The sequence below is a fragment of the Pleurodeles waltl genome, chromosome 4_2 (assembly GCF_031143425.1).
Source record: "Pleurodeles waltl isolate 20211129_DDA chromosome 4_2, aPleWal1.hap1.20221129, whole genome shotgun sequence".
NCBI classification, from domain to species: domain Eukaryota; kingdom Metazoa; phylum Chordata; class Amphibia; order Caudata; family Salamandridae; genus Pleurodeles; species Pleurodeles waltl.
The window spans coordinates 869,369,020-869,387,366 of record NC_090443.1 but is presented as its reverse complement, the minus strand read 5'-3'; the positions used below and the strand labels follow the sequence as shown (position 1 = coordinate 869,387,366).

The 18,347-nt window shown below is 43.1% G+C and overlaps 1 protein-coding gene across 1 annotated transcript in view; it reads right to left on the bottom strand.

Annotated features, from left to right (window-relative positions):
• Positions 1-7,593: 7,593 nt before the first annotated feature.
• YIPF1 (Yip1 domain family member 1) overlaps positions 7,594-18,347 on the bottom strand; it is a 111,117-nt gene continuing 100,363 nt past the window's right edge. Inside the window, exon 10 of the mRNA XM_069232643.1 lies at positions 7,594-8,432. The gene's annotated coding sequence lies outside the window, so the exon portion shown is untranslated. The remainder of the gene's footprint in view (positions 8,433-18,347) is intronic.

Here is an 18,347-nt window from a genome sequence, read left to right as displayed (position 1 = left end):
GGGAAGGGTCTTCCAAAACCCCACACTAGCTCAAAAAGCTCTAAGGGCTGTGCCTATGTTCCATTCAGGACATTTTTAGGCTCATGATATACATTGACTCCTAGATATTTCATTCAAGAGCACTCCCACATGAGCCTGTGCAGGTTATACAGTCTAGGCATATGGCGATTTAAGGGGAACACCAATGATTTTTGCCAGTTTATGCGAAGTCCAGACATTGTGCCGAACTGCTCCAGCAGCGAGATAGCATCCTGGAGGTCCCTCACAACTTCAGCTATGAATAGGAGCATATCATCTGCATATAGCGGAATTTTGTGGGAGATACCCCAGCGATTCAGCCCTTGGCACGAGGACCCCCGTTCGTGCTCTGCTGGCCAACTGTTCAAGTGAGATAACAAATAACAGGGGTGAGGGGGGCAGCAGTGTCTGGTTCCCCTCACAACTGCATAAGAATTGGAAATTACTTTACCCATCCGCACACGTGCAAGGAGTCCGGTGTAGAGGAGTTTAGTTTACTGGGTAAAACTTGGTCCCAATCCCTTCTTTTTGACTACCTGGTACAGGTAGTCCCACCTCAGGCTGTCAAACACCTTTTTTTGTGTCGATCAGTATTATCACCGCTATATCTTCCCCTGGCTGTTTCTGGTATGGAATACAGTCTGCATATGTCCATCACTGTGTTCTGCCCGGGGATGAACCCACTCTCATCAGGATGCACAATTGTTGTCATACGGGGGGAAAGGCAGGAAGCCAATATGCGGCTCAGTATATTATAATCCACATTGAGCATTGACAGTGGACAAAATGATCAAACATCTTGGGGGGGCGGGGATTGCACCGGTTTCAGTAATGGGATCACAAGTGCTTCCCCTGTGGTGATCGGTAAGCAGCCAGCTTCTTTAGCAGAGGCAAATAAGTCTACTAGTTTGTAGGCCAAGTCTTCTGAGTAGGCTCCATAGAACTCGATGGGAGAAGCCTTGGGACTTTCCCCTGACAATGGCCTTAGTGGCAGCCCACACCTCTTGCACCGTTATAGGGCCACGCAGTTCCTCAGCATTTTCCACACTGATGTGCGGCAATACTAAAGGTCTCAAGAATGTCATCAGGTCATCCTGCAGCCTCTCAATGAGGGGGGTGTATAATCGTGTATAGTATTTCTCAAATCTATGGTTTATATCTCCCTGAATGAAGAGGTTCACCCCCATCCCCCCCTTCCCCCCCAGTATTTGAGACTGCTTGGAGGTGGGGTTGGCAAGCCAGGCCAATAGGGTCTCCGCTTTATCGCATTTCGCATGGGCTTTAATCATATATTTGCAATGATCAAAGCATCCAAGTTTTTCTAAGCATACTGCCAGCTGTTATTTTGCCTTGAGGAGTTGTTGCAGTATCTCTGGGTTCTCAGAGTGAGCCTTCTCCAATATTCTCAGCTCCTCTTCCTGTATCTCCACTTCCCTTATGAGAGTTTGCCAGACCCACACCACCTCAGTTATGCATCGGCCCCTCAGTACAGGCTTGAAGGCATCCCACTCCATTTGGGGGGGGGGAGGATAGAGGGAAGGGGGGCTCAAATGCTTGTTTTCTAAGCAGTCTCTATGGTCTACCGGAACGGTGGGTCGTCCAAGGCCTCCGCTCGAAGTCACTAATCTTGGATTTTAGGACATTTCTTGCCCTAGTCCAGTGATTTTAATATTGGATTGTGGTCTGATACTGGACGACAGAGGTACTCGATGTGTCTCACTGTTCGGTGCACCTCTGGTGAACAAAGGAAAGCATCTAACTTTACATGTAAGTCGTGCATACCGGAGTAAAAGAAATAATCCCAAAGTCCTAGGTGTAGTCTCTGCAAGGAATCTATAAGACCCCAGCCATGATGCCATTTGTGGAATGTGTACGCCAGTCATACCACTCGGGAATCACCTAGGAGCGGGTGTGATTGGTCCAGGGAAGGTTCATTGACACTAATATACTCTCATCCAAGGATAATATGTTTGTCAGTTATAAAACGAATGTGCGGGATAGTGCATCAAAGAACCCCCCCACTGGTCTGTATTGGGGCGTAATGCCCAACAATAGTCAAGTCCTGGCCCGCCAGCCTGATACGAGGATGTATCTCCTGTTAGGGTCAACAAGTTCACTTCTCTTTTTTTAAATGAGACTCCAGGTCTAATCCATACTAGGAACCTCCCCCCTTGCGAAAGAAGAGTATGTTGTGACAAATAACTGTAATTGCCGTCTCAAGCACTTATAGAGGGTGTCCATCTCTGGGCCCATCAGGTGGGTCTCTTGTAGGATGGCAATGTGAGTTCCACGCCTCTTTAAGTATGCATGTACTTTGTACCATTTTGTCATGCTATTCAGGTCCCTGACGTTCCAAGTAATACCTGTATACGTCGGGGGTTGCTGTGGCGGGATCGTAGGGTGACATCTGAGCCACCTGTACCTCAAGGGGGAGACATATAAATGTGAAGTGGGTAGCCCACTACCCAGAAAGCGATGGAGACCGGGGGAGAGGGAGGGGGTATCATAATAATTTCAACAATAAAACATCAACCCACACCCCAACCCCAGGACGAAACATTAACTTACCCACATCCAAACCATTCGCCAACAAGCCAACATTTGTGCAGTTCTCACATGCACAATTGAAAGTGTGGGAGGTGTTCTTTAGCAGGCATTTCCCAGCTTCGCCTCCCACCATCTTCTTATTAATAAGAATACTTGTGATCCAATCTCACTCCAACTAGTATTGTTCAGTCTCCGTACATAAGCAAGGGTGGCTGCATTGCTCCCACCTCCTGACCCATTGTCTACACCTTCCTTCATACATCCCAACGTTAAATCAGTTTGTCAGCTGTTTTGGGCGTGACCTGTGGGAGGGAAAGATCTGAGGTACGAGAAGTGTCTGAAGCCTAGTCTGAGTCAGAACTTCGTAGGTTATCATCCCCCTATATCTGATGGGGGCGCAGATCCTACTCCAAAGATAGCTGCCACTTCCTCCACAACTTTCTGACTCTCCTGCAGAGCACTTTATCGCGATGGGCTCGCCCTCGTGTCAGATTTGGCCTTTCTCCTCCGAGTACATGGGGCACCTTGCTGTGTGGTCATGGTGGGGTTGCCCTCTCAGCGGGGGAATTGTTCAATCGATTACCAGGCCTGGAGCAGGGAAGTGAAGAAGTGCACAAGTCATCATAAGTGACTCAGAGCCAAGCAGGAAAAAGCATTGCATATGTGATCCCATCTTCTTGAGATGTGATTTGGCCGTAGTGAAAGAGGCCCTCTGCTAATGCACTGCTTTAGTAAAATCGGGAAAGATCATGACTATCGTTTTCAACTGTTATTTCTCCTTTCGTTCGTTTTCAACTGTTATTTCTCCTTTCGTTCAGGCCGTGGTAAAGATATGATCTTTACCCGTAAAATGTAATAACCTGGCGACAACAGGGCAAGGACCAGCTCCAGGAAGCTGAGGCCTGGAGGGCATGCGGTGAGCTCATTCAAGTGCAAACAAATGGAGAAAGACCCTCAGGCACGATCACGGCGTGGAAAAAGTTCTCCAGAGAACCAATTAAGTCAGAGCGAGGGCCTTCAATTCACTTGGGAAGACCAATAATTTAAAAATTATTCCTCCTTGCCCAGTTGTCAGCATCTTCTCCCTATATTTCCAGTATCTTCACCCTATTTTCCATTCCTACTAGCCTGTCTCTCAGTGAGGGGACCTCGGGGTTTAGTTCTTCCAATGTCCGCTCAGTCGCAGTGACTCTCTCCGCCAGTCATCTGTGGTCGTTTCTGAGAAGTCTCAGATCTGTAACCATAGTATTTATTTTCAGTTCCAATGCTTTGCGAGAGGCTGGCATAGCCTGGAGAATAGTGTCCAGAGCTGAGTCATTGTGCCCTTCCAATGCAGGTCTTTCATCAACAGGCATAGGCCCTGGTGGAGCGACAGAAATGCCCTGTGTGGGGCTGGGTTTTCTGGTGTCCCACTTCTCTGAATATCTGCCCATCTCGATGTGGTTCCGAGGCTTGGGAGTGATGCGTTGCTGGCATCATCCTATCTAGGCCCCATGCCGCTGGCTGGTATTGTCCTGGTCCAAGCTTAGCTGGGATGGTCCTCCAGATTTGTTCCCACCTACACTCTATGCAGTCTCTGATGCAAGCTGGGTCAGGCGCTGCTCGCTCTCCGCACCAAGGAGCTTAGGCCAAGGACACGTACAATAGGTTGTCACAGTTCAGAACACAGGTGGCATGGTCCCCTGTGTGATGCTCTCAGGGGTGTCAGTGATGCCATTCTTCAGCTCTCTTAGGGCCCAAATGACAAGGACTAATACGCTTCGTCCCTCAGGATTCGCAGTGAGCTTCTCAGGGCTGTGTGTGTGCCCTGAGTATGGGATCATGCTGTTGGGTGTGCCAGAAGTGAGCCTGTGACGTCCTTGGGTCCAGTGTGTTTTTGCAACTCCCAGTCTTCTAGCTAGCATGGGGAGGGGCGTGAAATCGAGTTGGAGGCTCCTCAGAATGCCAGTGCACCTCGATGAAATCAGTTTCTACCCCAGCAATGAGAATCTGGGACAGCTCCCAAACACGTTCAGTCTAGGCTACTCACCCCATCCCGGGCAGTTTTCTCATAGATAGTATGTCTGTTGACCCCTTCAATGTTTGGCCACTCCAGAGATTTTCTTGCCCTTCAGACCACCGAGCAGGCTCCAGTCGGGGGGCAGGGCGTGGTCAGCCACATTGCTCACTGTAATACTTCACCGTGGCACTCCTCCCTGCTGCCACTTCTCTGCCATCCAGCTCCCGACACGTGGTGCTGGTGTGCACGAGATGCCTCCAGTCTGCAGGACCAGGCAAGGCTGCTCCCTCATAGCTCCAGCCCGTACTCAGGAGGGGCCCAACCGCCACATACACACCGTGCAGGACCGTAAATTCAAGGTAGTTGAACCCCTGCTGCGGTGGAAAATCTGCAGTCACTCAGACGCGAGGCCGCTTGCGGCTCCTGTTGCAGGCCGAGCTTCCTTAATGTACGCTTCTCCGCACCACATTACAGCCGGCGAGAGATTCAAAGGGCCCTCTGCCGGGTCCGATGTGTAGTACTGCTTCCGGCTCGGGTGCTGGCACATTACAGCCGGCGAGAGATTCAAAGGGCCCTCTGCCGGGTCCGATGTGTAGTACTGCTTCCGGCTCGGGTGCTGGCTGAAGCGCCCACCGATGTTTATTCAGGGCCGCAATTCCCAACAGCCACCATCTTCATTGCATCTCTGATTCGGCGAGACGCAGCCCTCCATTCTCTGTACCAACTACAGACTCCTAAAAAAAAAAAACGAATGTTGCCTCCTGTTGTTTATTCAATTGTTAGTCTCTTGATTGAGGTAATGTTTCTATGGGCAGGGAGGAGGCAGCCAGAAAAGGTTGGAAACTATGTAATGCCAAAGGAGGCTTACTTTGTATGATAGTGACCAATATTTAGGGTTACACTAAAATTCAACAACATTTATTTGGGAAAAAATGTAATGCTGAAAATTATCCAAACAAGCATTGACTCTGCGATGGGGTTCATTCACGCAACAGCATGTTTGCAAAATAAAAAACTCAACTTGTGAACATTGACTCTGGGAACAATTTTTCCAAAATATTGCAACCGTCAGTAGGGATTTTCATGGAGAAAAAAACATAAATATCCAAACGCTTGCATCTGTTCAGAAGAAGCAATGTTCTGAAAGCTGCAAGAGTCAAATTATTGCTCTAAGCAAGTGAATATTTCAAAATAAGCAGAGTTCAGAACAGGGGCAGCCTAGCACATGAAGTGTAGAAGAAAACGTGAAGATGGCTTTTAAGGAAGAGATGAGAGAAGAAAAGGATTACTCACCTCCACCTCAGTGGTTACATTTTAGACATACATGCGATGGGCAAGCTATGTAATATAATGAGATAAATGCACCGCCTTAAGGCTACTTTGTTAAATGTATAAGGAATTCACAGGTGGACAAGGGAAATAACTCAAGCATATGATCACATGAAATATCTAGTGCTGAAGAAAGACAGTTTATATAAAGTTTGTGGACATAGTTTCAGCAACCATGCTGCCTGTTGACTAGTTTCTTTGTATTTCTCATGCAATCTTTTCAGAAGGGGAATATGACAAAGGGCCAGTGGTATGTACTAAGCCAGTGGTTCCCAACCTTTTGGAGTCTGTGGACCCCCACTTTATCATTACTGGAACCGGGGGACCCCTGCTGAATCATTATTCGAATCCAGGGACCCCACTGAGTCATTACTGAAAGCTGGGGACCTAATATGTTAATATCATCACATTTTCTAAGCAGTTGCGGACCCCCTGAGGCGGCTTTGCGGACCCCCAGGGGTCCCTGGACCACAGGTTGAGAACCACTGTACTAAGCGGCATGCTACTGTATTGTTTATCAAGCACGTGAACATCTGTTTGCATTTTACTACACATTGCCTGTGAAGTTTAAAATTGTTCATTCATAAAACAGATACAATAGGGTGTGGCCACACATATGCTAGTTTCCATTTTAGACACTGCGCTATCATCCTTATTAGTTTGCAAGAGTAGTAGGTGGAAATTAGGCTCACCAAGCTGACTGTGGTTGGGCAGGAGTCAGGGAATAGGAAGGGGTTGTCTACGTGAAAAGGACTTCTCCCAAACTTTGTTCCGAAACACGGCAGTGTCCCATTCCCCCCCAATGTACAGATGGGCAGTGAAGCAACAACTGTGTCACTTGCAGCAAGAAAATATCACTTCAGATTGAAGTGGGGGGGGGAGGGGCACTATGGACAATAGTCATAATAAAGTGATGCATAAGCTATTTATCGTACCAGTAGCATGGGTTTTACAGATCAAGCCAACATATAACACATATGGCATGTGAGCAGTTGCAGAAGGCATTGGTTTCTTTATGTCATGTAGAAGCCGACTGATGTGACATTTGTCTACGAACTAAAAAACATCTACTTAAGTGAAACGTAGAAGAGTGTTTCTACATTTTACTGAATTGAGTTGTAAGTGGAGAGAGAAATGAAGGGATCATATTTATTAGTTGCTAAATGTGTTTCAGCATGTGATGGGTATACTGATGTAATTGAAAGCAATGATAAACTCTGTGAGAAAGTGTATTATTACCTCAAGGGTGACTTACTTAGGCGTGGAAAAAAGGTTTACTTTGCAGGTTTAATTTGTAGTTTTCAAAACTGCACACTCGGGTTGCAGGGGCAGGCATGAAGACATGGTTTGCCTTGTCACTTTAGTGGTGGTGAAATGGGTGCGGCAGTGCACTAGTGACATTTAACTTACTGGGTACACAGGATACCATATATTAGGGACTCAATAAAGGTGGCAATTTTTATTTTTAACCAATTCCACACATTTTTAGGGATCAAATCACATGTACTGGGGCCCATTGTACAAAGTCCAAAAACCAACAGCAGCTCTTAAAATAATGCATGTGATCATGAAACAAGAGGCATCTGAGCACTTGACACAGGGAAGTCACACTTCTTGGATAATAAAACCGCAACATTTCATAATGAACTTCTCACTTGGTTTAATGAAATGTTTAAGATATGAGAAAATATAAGGTAAGGTAAGGTTGATAATTATTTTATTTTTAAAGATGCAACAAAATAAATAAACAAAAGTAAATGTTCTATACTCAAAGAGGGTGTCTGGCTAAAAAAAAACATGCAATGGAAATACTTGATTTCCAGCAGTTCTTGAAAATTAACGTCCTTGTTAGAGAACTGGAATTTGAAAAAAAGATGCATTAAAATATCGCTTTAAATAGGAGACTGCTAAAATTGAAATTAGACAAGATCCACTTTCCATTGACAGATAAAGGTGTGTATGAATACAACTTGGTCAAGCTTCTTAGGACACAGCGAAAGTAGAAGAGGCACCACTGATTAAGGGCAGGGGACTCCACCGGGTAAAGCAACCCCTGCAGCTATGTAAATCTCATTTCATTTTAGATACATTATAAATAGTAAACTACAGCATTTAACCCCAATTACTCAAAGCATCAATTATACAGCAATATAAATGCATTTTTCTGAAATAGTTCATACTGCATAGAGCGTCAGCACGCTACCTAAAAAAGAAAATAATAAAAGGCCAAAACAGTAATTGAACATATGAAATAGTGTATTAAAGAAAATCTTATATATCCGGTACGTAATGTACAAATGGTGGAACTCGAACCTCTGAAATAAGTGTCTCAGATAAAACAAGGAACTAGACTGTGAGCATTAAATATTCTATTTGCCTAAATAATTAATTATTCTTCACTTCATTATTTCCATGTCACCGGTGAGCATCAATCAGTCCTGGCTTTTATAATACTGGTTCCAGCTTGTCTTGATTTCTGTTACCCAGAGTGTATGTAAATATAGAGTTGAAGAAGAGAACCTTATTGACAGATGTAAACCTGAAAGACACAAATGAACAATGAAAAATAATTGCCCTCTATAACTGAAATATGAATAGAAAAATATATTGTAAATAATGAAGGTTAAATTAACACTGATATTTTATTTGCATAGAAATAGCATAAAGCATGCATATTTCATTTTCAATACACACATGCAATGTTCATATTATGTCATATTTTCTTTATTCAAACGGAAAGCTGAGCTAATCGCTTTAACAACTAAATAATGTTAAGTAGGAGACCATATCCCCAAAACAAATAGTTTAGTCTTCAGCAATGTCAAACATTGTAGTTTGTCTCTGAATAGTCACTATTGTACGGAATATGCTTATTTGAAACCATATTTACTTTATTTTGCACTGTATTACAACATTTATACAGCACTAATCCTATTTGGGGCGTTGAAGTGCTTGCCTACATGGGTAGGTATGGTTATCGAGTTATAAGACATACTGCTTAGCAGTGTGATGGATGAAGAGGTAGGCGCTCAGTTTGTGGGTTTCAGTAAGCTGGTCTGCAAGTCCTTTTTTGACACTTCTTTTGGTCCACTTACGTGGCTACTGTACATCGTTTTTCATTTGGAAATGTTATGTTTAAAGTTTATGGTCCTGAGCAGGCACAGATTAAAGCAGCATTTCCCAAACCGTGGGTTCTAACCCACTGGTGTGTCATGAGTCGATTTGTGGTGGGTCGGGAAAGTCCAATAAGGATGCAGTTAAGTTCTGTATCTATCTTGTCACATTTGCTGTGCTTCAAAGACAGAGGTCAAAAAGTCCGGCTGTGTCTTCTGACGCATTGCTTCTTATGTTTTTTTACCTGGAGATTGATGTTCACTTTTCTTTCTCAAACTGCAAAGTAAGAGGAGTTTCTAAAGTGAATTATGTGACAAATTGGCTGGAGTAAAAGCTGTGTGAAAAGAAAGGACCAAGGATGTCATTTGTTTGAAACACACAACTAAATGTAAATGCCTGAACATGAACTGTACACATTCCGCAGTTAGGAAAGCAAAATAAAGCAAATGTTTTTGTACTTTTGAAGTGTGATGGAAACAAAGATTTGAAAAGGATCTAAACAAAACAAGACATTCTACTTAGTAATGCACAAGTTATAAATATTTGCAGGAAACAGAATTTGCACACATTATAATTTCTGTGCAATTTAGTTTTAAAACGTTTGGGTAGCACTGGCTTAAACAGTGAGCTCTGCTGGGATGCACTTTGTTAATATCATCCCAAATCTGATTGTAATTGTGAGATGCCAAGACGTATGTTGCAATTTGGAACCTACAGTGAAGGACTAAATTAGAATCCTCCATTGGCCAGCCGTATATGGCAGATGTCTTCAGTTATTCTGTGCCTGTTTAATTGGTGATGGGTGATTTATTGTTGGGGACTGGTGAAGTACTGGAAAACACTGTCCATCAACTCAAATAACAGTTGCCAATGCAGTCTTTTTTAATTTCCCCCTTTATAAAATGGACCAAAAAGTGGGTATTTTGGCAGGGCAGCTTCATAGCTGTCACGAATTCTGAGTGGGTTTCTATTCATTCAATTAAAGCAGATGAGAAGCAAGTCACTTTTCTTTCTCTATCATGCAAATTTCACTGAGCCATACATTTAATAAAATACCAAGCTTATCCCCGTCTTATAGAGCAGACAAAATTAGGTAAAAGAGTGGAAAAAAGGGGACAACAAAAAAGTTAACTGCTAGCTAAATAAGCATGTTTCTTAGAAAACCCTGTCCTACGTCGTCAGCTGTTCTAGTGTCAGAGCTGAAACAGTAGTGCCCTGCATATCTATGATCTGGTTCGGGATCACTTACCCTGGCGGAGATAGTGGTCTTTTGGCAGTCTGACCACCAAACTCTTAATCTGACCATCAAAACCACGGCAGTCGGGACTGCCACCGCGAGTCTGGCAGTCTAGTGACCGCCATTCTCGTAATAAGGCCCTTAGTCTCTAAAGCAGTTGCACATGTTGTAGGTATGATGGTGGAAAAATGTCTGTGGACCACAACTCGAAAGGCCAATCAGATTCGTGTATGCTTCTGCATAATTTTGTTGAATAAGGATTTTTCGGATCGGAGGAATACGTGGAAAACTGTCAAGAAATATGCCAGACTTGTTCATTAAAAACAGAGTACCCTTCAATTCAGTTCCCAGATAACTAGCTGCAAAGTCTTGGCATTTTCTTTCTGGGGTTGTACAAAATTAAATCAAAGCTTAGCCCAGTGAAAGAACATCTCACCAGAACTTCTGAAGAAGACCCATTCATGACTATTCTTAAGTCACTGGCTTATTTTGTCCTTCTAGATGGTGGATTGCACTTAAGGAGAGGACATGAGCAATTAACAAATGCAAGGTTTTAGCCTCCACTGAGTGAGTCCTCCATTTAATAATTTTTCCATGTTTGTTTAGACCACTGACTTGTCTGTCCATATAGTTAGAATAGAGTGCAGATTCAAGTGCTCTAAACTTCACCGTGTTTATTTACTATTATGATTACCATGGGTGCAGTTAGTTGAAGTCTATTTCTGAACAGACATGTAGACAAGCAATGTGCAGGTTAATATGACATTTCTGAACACATCAGAACCTGGCCATCAACCACTGCCTCTACTACTGCCTTGAAACTGGTGGCTAGGTGATGGTACTTTGATGGAGGGAGCTCCCTCTGCCAAGGTTTGAATGGAGGACTAATTTGTCAACCACCACTACACTGAATGTATAATGTAAGAAATGCAAGAGCATTCTACAATTCAGTATATATTTCATAGTTCTATGAAATACATTACTTCATAAACAAATCAAGTGGAGTAAAGCTATATATACTTAATTATTGCTATTTTCTTGATTACACTGGGATGGAGTGCGATGAAATAAATATTTACCTCAAGAAAAATTAGAATGGCTTCAATCAGGCATATCCAACTAATTTGCAACCTTCAGTATAATTAGAATTTGTGAAATAATCCCCTCTTAAAGGACTCCTACTTGGAAAAGTGGCAAACGTTCCTGCTTCCAGAGGCGATCTAGCTCCCCTCATGCATTCCTGAGCAACCACCTACGTTTGCCTTGCACTATATGACAACGTCGACAGTTAAAAGTCAGTCACACTTACAGTACAATTGCAGTGAATTTCAATAATTTCCCTGAAAAGGGAAAAGATTTAAATGGAGTCTCTGCTACTACAGCCACACTGTTGAAGTGCCATCCAACTACTTTCTTTATTTTATTCCCAGGGACATAAGCCACAGCGTCTGGAGCCAGTGGCATAATTTTAACGAGTTAAGCAGATGGCACATTAGTTTTAATTTACGAGTCCTATTTCATTAAGGTTCTTCCTCTGTTTCCTCTTCCTGGCAACGGACTGGCACTGCACGTTGCAGACACCACTGATACTCAAAATTGGCCATTCATCTCTGTCGCCTGTTCAGATCGAATGTCCAGAAGTGATCCTGATACCACAGTTCACGGTCATTAAACCTGAGGGCAGACGCTCAATACATTATCAACTACATTGAAGAGTATGCCTAACACAGGACTGGAGGACTGTAAATTATCTATAGGCTGATGCTCCTTCGCTTGCCCACAATTACGGCCTTATACCGGCCTTATACTTATATCTAATTTCAGACATGTGATGTGGTGTGTATTCCAATAAGATGTAGTAAAGCATGATTAACCTGTGCGACAGGTGGTGTGGCAGTCACAATAATTGCTCTATGCATATTTGTAAATTACTCTGGCGCACTCCTTCATTGATAGTAAAAACAAAACAAAGTCTGCACACCAGTACATTTATTTCTAGGAGCCAAGAACTGCTTTCAGTCCATCCACGCAAAACCTGTTTCTGAAAACTGCTGGCCACTGCTCACCGTGTATCACATTCTGTGACTGGGATATATGCACAGTACAGATTCTCTGGGCTGATGCAACATCGTGAGCAGGCATGCTGCTTAGATGCTTTCTGCTTTTGCCTCCAGTGGGCCTCCTTTTCCGGGGAGGCCGACCATATCAAACTACATCACTGTCTGCAAGCTTACTGCATATTCGCTGTCTTTCGGTTACTTGCTGTGTGAACACAGGCTTTGGGACATCACAAAACAGATATGCAGAATATTAAGTGCTTTACATTTTAACATTTGCTGCACACAACTTTATTTTATAATCATTTTTTTTCGTTTGTGCTTTGAACATCGTCAATAAAACTGTGGTACGAGTTTGCAAAATCTAGTACACGATACCACAACTGTACATATACACTGGCATATACACGAGGTATGTTCACACAGGCCCCTACCTCCACGTGGTCAGAGATGAACTCCCCCAGACAGACCCACCATCGGATGAAACGATCCCGCTCGTGGACGATTGAGAGCAATGCTAGTTTCCAGGGGGGGGGGGATCTCTCACCCGATCAGTCTCCTGGCTATTTATTACCCTTGTGTTAGCCCAGTTGCCCCACCCAGATTTTCTTTAATTTCCAGGGGTAGCTGCAACCACTACAGCCATACAACAATCCATACTATATGTCCGTTAGGTAGCGGTCAGTGGTTCCAAGCGCCGCCAGGTTTCTGCAATGTCCCTTTTCACCGTAGTGAAACTTCCCCTCACAAGAAGAGTTTGGTATTTAGTCAGGTCGGCTGCCACCAGTAGCTGGTGCCTTGATGTTTATTGGTTGCCCCACTTTTGTTTGCAATGTTTCGCCTGTCTTTTGCCAACAGTTTGGTATCATAGGGTAGTTCCATAATATGTTCAGACATGCAACCTACTGACACATCTCTGCATAGAAGCATTCTCCCTCCTCCCTCAAAATGTGTAGAGTTGCACCCTTAAGCAATATATTCTATTCATGATTCGGAGCTGTCCAGCCATGAAGCCTTTATTGATACCTCCCTGGAAATTACGAGGGCTTCCTCTCACAAAACATTGCAAAGTCACTCTGTTTACTTTAGAAAGCCCCCAGTACCTTCTGCAAGCTGGCCATCAGTAAGGTGTATGTTAGGGATACTGCATTTCTTGTCATAATCTTCCATTAACCTTCTTTCAAGAAGTTAATTTTCCATGCTTTATTCCTCTGCCTAGATCTTTGCCGTCAGTGTACGTTCAAATTGGAGGTACCTGAAGGCCTGGAATTAATTCATTTCACATTTCGCCCGTAGGTGCATGAATGGCATCATCCCACTGGCTTCCCAGACCACGAGTGAAGAAATTCATATTGTTCCGGTGTCCAAAGCTCTCATGGACTGCCTCCACAATCAGTCCGTTTCCTTCTTACCCAAAGTGGTGTCCTGGAGTCAAGCTGTTTATCTAGCCCATTTCTTTGTGAGCCTGATCCATTATAAAGACTGGCCCTTCTAAGGGGGTGAGTAGCCATTCATTCTTTGTGCAAAACTGAATTGCTTCATAGTATTGTTTCTATTATTTGGGCGCCCTATTCCCCTCACCCAAACACAGACCTCTGTAATGTCCTTAGTGCACTACAAGAGTCACCACCCACTCACAGCAATAGCCTGACCTGTGGTCCAGTTTCTTCAAGAATGAATCTAGGGTAGCATTTGATACACACTTCTGGCCGAGCCACAAAACCTTACATATCAGGAACAAGGTCATTTTAAGTACTGGTTGAATTTACAAGAGATTTTGCGAGAATATTTAGTATTATCTGCAGACATTGCTTTGTCCTCCTCAGTCTTGCACTTGTACAGGTTATGAACTCAAGGGCATGCCTGTGACCAGCACACCTCTCATTCACAGAGGGATGTGTTGAGATCTGCACCTCGCCCATCACAGATTAAGAAGCAATAAAGGCAGGTACTAGTAATGTCTACTATCTGTGTTTTAGACCCCACATTGCACTGGTCATGAAATACAGAATTATAATCTCAGTCCTAACATAAGGGAAATAAGCAGAACTATATTATCCCTGCCATTTTCACGTATGGAATGAATGCGTGCCTGTGTGCCACATCAAAATAAAGGCATAAACATTGAATATGCTGCAGTGACTCAATCACAAATCCACAAAAGCTTTCTGCCTGCAACCCAATGTATTGCTCCCTGAACCCCTATGGTCAACTAAGGGGAGCAAGAGGAATTTATCCATGTCAAGTTGCCACTGTAAAATCTTGCTTCTCTTTTTCAAAGATTCTTAGACAAAGTTAATTTGAGTCAAGAAGACTTAAATTAAGATGGCACTTAATGGTGCCAGAACTACGAAATACCTCAGAAGACACCCCAAAACTGACTGATTGTGGCTAACCAACCCATCATTATTTTAGAGGACTTGATGATCAGGAAGTAATGGTTAAACATTTCATGGAAGTGTACCAAGTGTTGGCAAATGTTAATTAGTAACACAGCAAACAGTAGACTCTCGGATGCAATGTTAATCAAAATCCCTAAAAAGAGAATCTAAATTAAATACCATGGTCCAAAATAAGCTATATAAAAATTAACTAAGGAAATTGAATCAATGTGTGTCTAAATCAACAGACCTTCTTCAGGATCTATATGAACCTTCCCCTTTCTTTGTCCTACCCTAAAAGTCTCAGCGTAGTGTATGAACAATTGAAAAATGACTATTCTGTAAAAACAGGAAAAAGACAGAATGGGTCATTATGCTTGTGGTCATTGCAGCATTTTAATCAAAACAAACCCACTAGGCTTGGGATTTAAAACAGCTGAGGACCCCATATGCCTCCTAACTGTAACAGCAACAGTGCAGTCTACATGTTACAGTCTGATAGGACAAAGAACAGGGATGGATCATGGCAGTCCTATAAAAGGACTGTTGGTGCGGACACACACAGTGTAGGGCTGATTCAAGTGAGGGAGGTACCGTAAGCAATACCACCCACCCACTCATAGGGTGTATTTAACCATGTACGATATAGAGATAACCATTTTTGCCCCATCTTTTTTTTATATTACATTTATTGGATATTACATCGCAACAGTACAGTACAGCGTAGACAACGCTATTGCTAAATACCTGAACATAACGAAAGAGAAACTAGGAGCGAGCCGATCGTTGTAACACGCAGTGTCGTGAAATTATAACGGTCAGAATATGGCAGAACCCGTGCAGCTGTCAAGACTGGGCAATACCGCCAAAGTATCCATATTGTTGCCGGTAGTACTGTTTCAAGTAGCTGGGAGTCTCAACGGGCACATCAGACCCCACTACTGGGCCCAGCGTCCTCAAAATGGGAGTCAACAGACTGCTGTAATAGATCTATTCGAAAGGACGGCCACATATCCCTAGACCGCGAGGCAGGAGGCATACACTTTAATTTGCTCACTGCAAATGTCTGCGATCCACAACTTAAATTGCGGAGCCCGTCCTCTACCCCATTTACAAGCCACTTGACGTTTGACCGACAATAGTCCGAGAGCTACAAGCTCCTGTAGGATGCTTCGCCATATTTTACATATCCTAATAAGCCAATGCATAGATCTACTTGAAGAGTATCTCCAATCATCTGAGCCATGGCCGAAAAGAGCTCCTATATATATATATATATATATATATATATATATATATATATATATATATATATATATATATATATATATCAGACCATATTTATACAGCATCTTGGAAGTGCAGTATGTGCTCATTGAGAATTTATAATGTAGGATATGCAGCCTGCTACTAGCAGACACCTGCCCTGTGTAAGTGCTGCTATAATCCCACATCTCAACTGGAATGGTCTGACCCAATTCCTCCTCCCAACCCCTCTTCGCTTTCGAAGCCAGCGTCTCTTAGTCTCCCTCTGGCACTGCAATAGAGTGTGGCATTCAAGTGACTAGTGGATTTGGCGCCCATGAAGTTGTCCGGTGTGTTAAAATGGGGAGGTTCATCAGGGAACCCTGGGAGCTTACTTCTACAGCTGCTTTTGAGGCAGTGATATGTAAAGACTGCCGAGGGAGTTCCTGGGACATTCCGCAGGAAGTCCGCTGTCAGAAAAGTCCTCTGTCGATACAGGTCACCCCAGTATCACAGATCCCGCTCGTAATATTGGGAGTGCATTCATTTCTCATGTGTGGCCGGCAATAGTGGTTGATGTCCCAGCGGCAGGCAGAGGTAACTCGCACCAGTCTTTTTCCTCAATTTGTCCCCCGAGGTAACAGTGCATTCCACTGTGGAGAACTGCCTGTATCTGGAGGCGAGTGGGATTACGAAGAATGAGTGCGGCTGGAATGGCAGCATGTAAATCAATTCCACTGCCGGATGTGCAAGATACGGGGTAGGGTGGTACCAGTGGAGTGCACAATGGGACTGGGCGCAAACATAGTAAAGCACAAAGTCGAGTGCCTCGACCAACCCCCCCCCCCCATTGTGAAAAGACAGCGTGCTTTAAGATCCGAGAACCACCCCCCCCATTGTGAAAAGACAGCGTGCTTTAAGATCCGAGAACATTGTTACTGTCAGCGGAACTGGTATATTGAAAAAAAGGTATTGTGATTTCGGTAACACCAACATCTTCATAAGCCCTATACGCCCTGGCAGTGATCGGAGGGAGATCAACTTGGAGATTTGCTCAGTGACAGAGGCCACTGTGGTGCCACAGTCCGTCTCTGTATCACTATGCATCCAAATACTTAAATATTTGAGCTCATCAGTGCATCAGCGCTGGGGCATCTCTGGAGTGAACTGTGGAGGATTGGCTGTTAATGGAAAGATCCAAGACGTCTCTCAGTTAATCTACACACTGGAGTACGTGGCAAATTGCGTGAACTCTTGTAATAGGACAATATGGCTGTCGCCAGGTTGCCATAGGTATAGTGAAATACCACGCGCGTAGACTAACACCAGGATATTATTAAGTAAGTTGACAACAGAACAAAACCAAACGACTACCGCACATTCCTATATTTGAGAGTATGGTTGTGGTGCTCAAACATTCTAAACACGTCCGTTGTCAAACGTGTGTATAGGTACAGGAAAAACCTGTGCCAACAAGTTAATATTAATTAGAAAAAGAATGGAGCACACAGGGCATCAATTAATATATCAAACAAATTGCAACATTTTTGACCCAATAAATGTATAAAAATGACAAATAATATGTACCTATCAAGGTGATATCAATATAGTGCCTAATCAATTTGACAGATTGTCAATGAGACTCATGATTGAATGATTGAATATATCATAAATGTAAGATTTAATGTGAACGTAGAAAAATATAAAAAATATTAAAAATAGAAAGGAGAACAGTGTCACAATTGACAATCAAAATATTCAGTGGTACATGACCTATTTGTAAATCAAATGTAATCACCAACAAAAAATTGTCACATCAACCAATAAGTACTGAATCCCCTCTTTGGAGAAAAAATATACAGATCTCATATAGTAGTGAGATGAGCAAAAGATGTCCATTCCAAAGAAATAACTGAAAGATGATGTCTTCATCCAGTTTGAGGAAGGAAGCTGAGATTCATCCGTATTCAGCCCCAAATTGAAAAGGAATAATAGAGTTCATCCGTATTCAGCCAATAATAAAGTTCATCTGTATTCAGCCGACACGTGTTTCGTCCACTATGGGACTTTATCAAGGCTGATTAAAGAAAGACAAATCAATTTGATTTACTACATTGGTCCTAATGTCATTTAAATCCAAGCATGACATGCCTATAAAAGATAGGAGAAGTCGCCAAGTAAACGACATAATGGTGACAATTTTTGAATCTAAAGTGTGCGAAAATCACCATGATATTACCAATAAGAGTTGTTTAAATCATAAATATGTTACGCAAACAGAAACCAAAAATGTTTAATAAATAGTAAGCAATGAGTCCGAGAGTGATATAGGTCAAGAGAATTACAAAGAAAAAACCAGAAGAGTCCCAAAAGTGAGTTGAAAGACCAATCAAAGTGCAAGAGATAGTGCACGTTAGTTA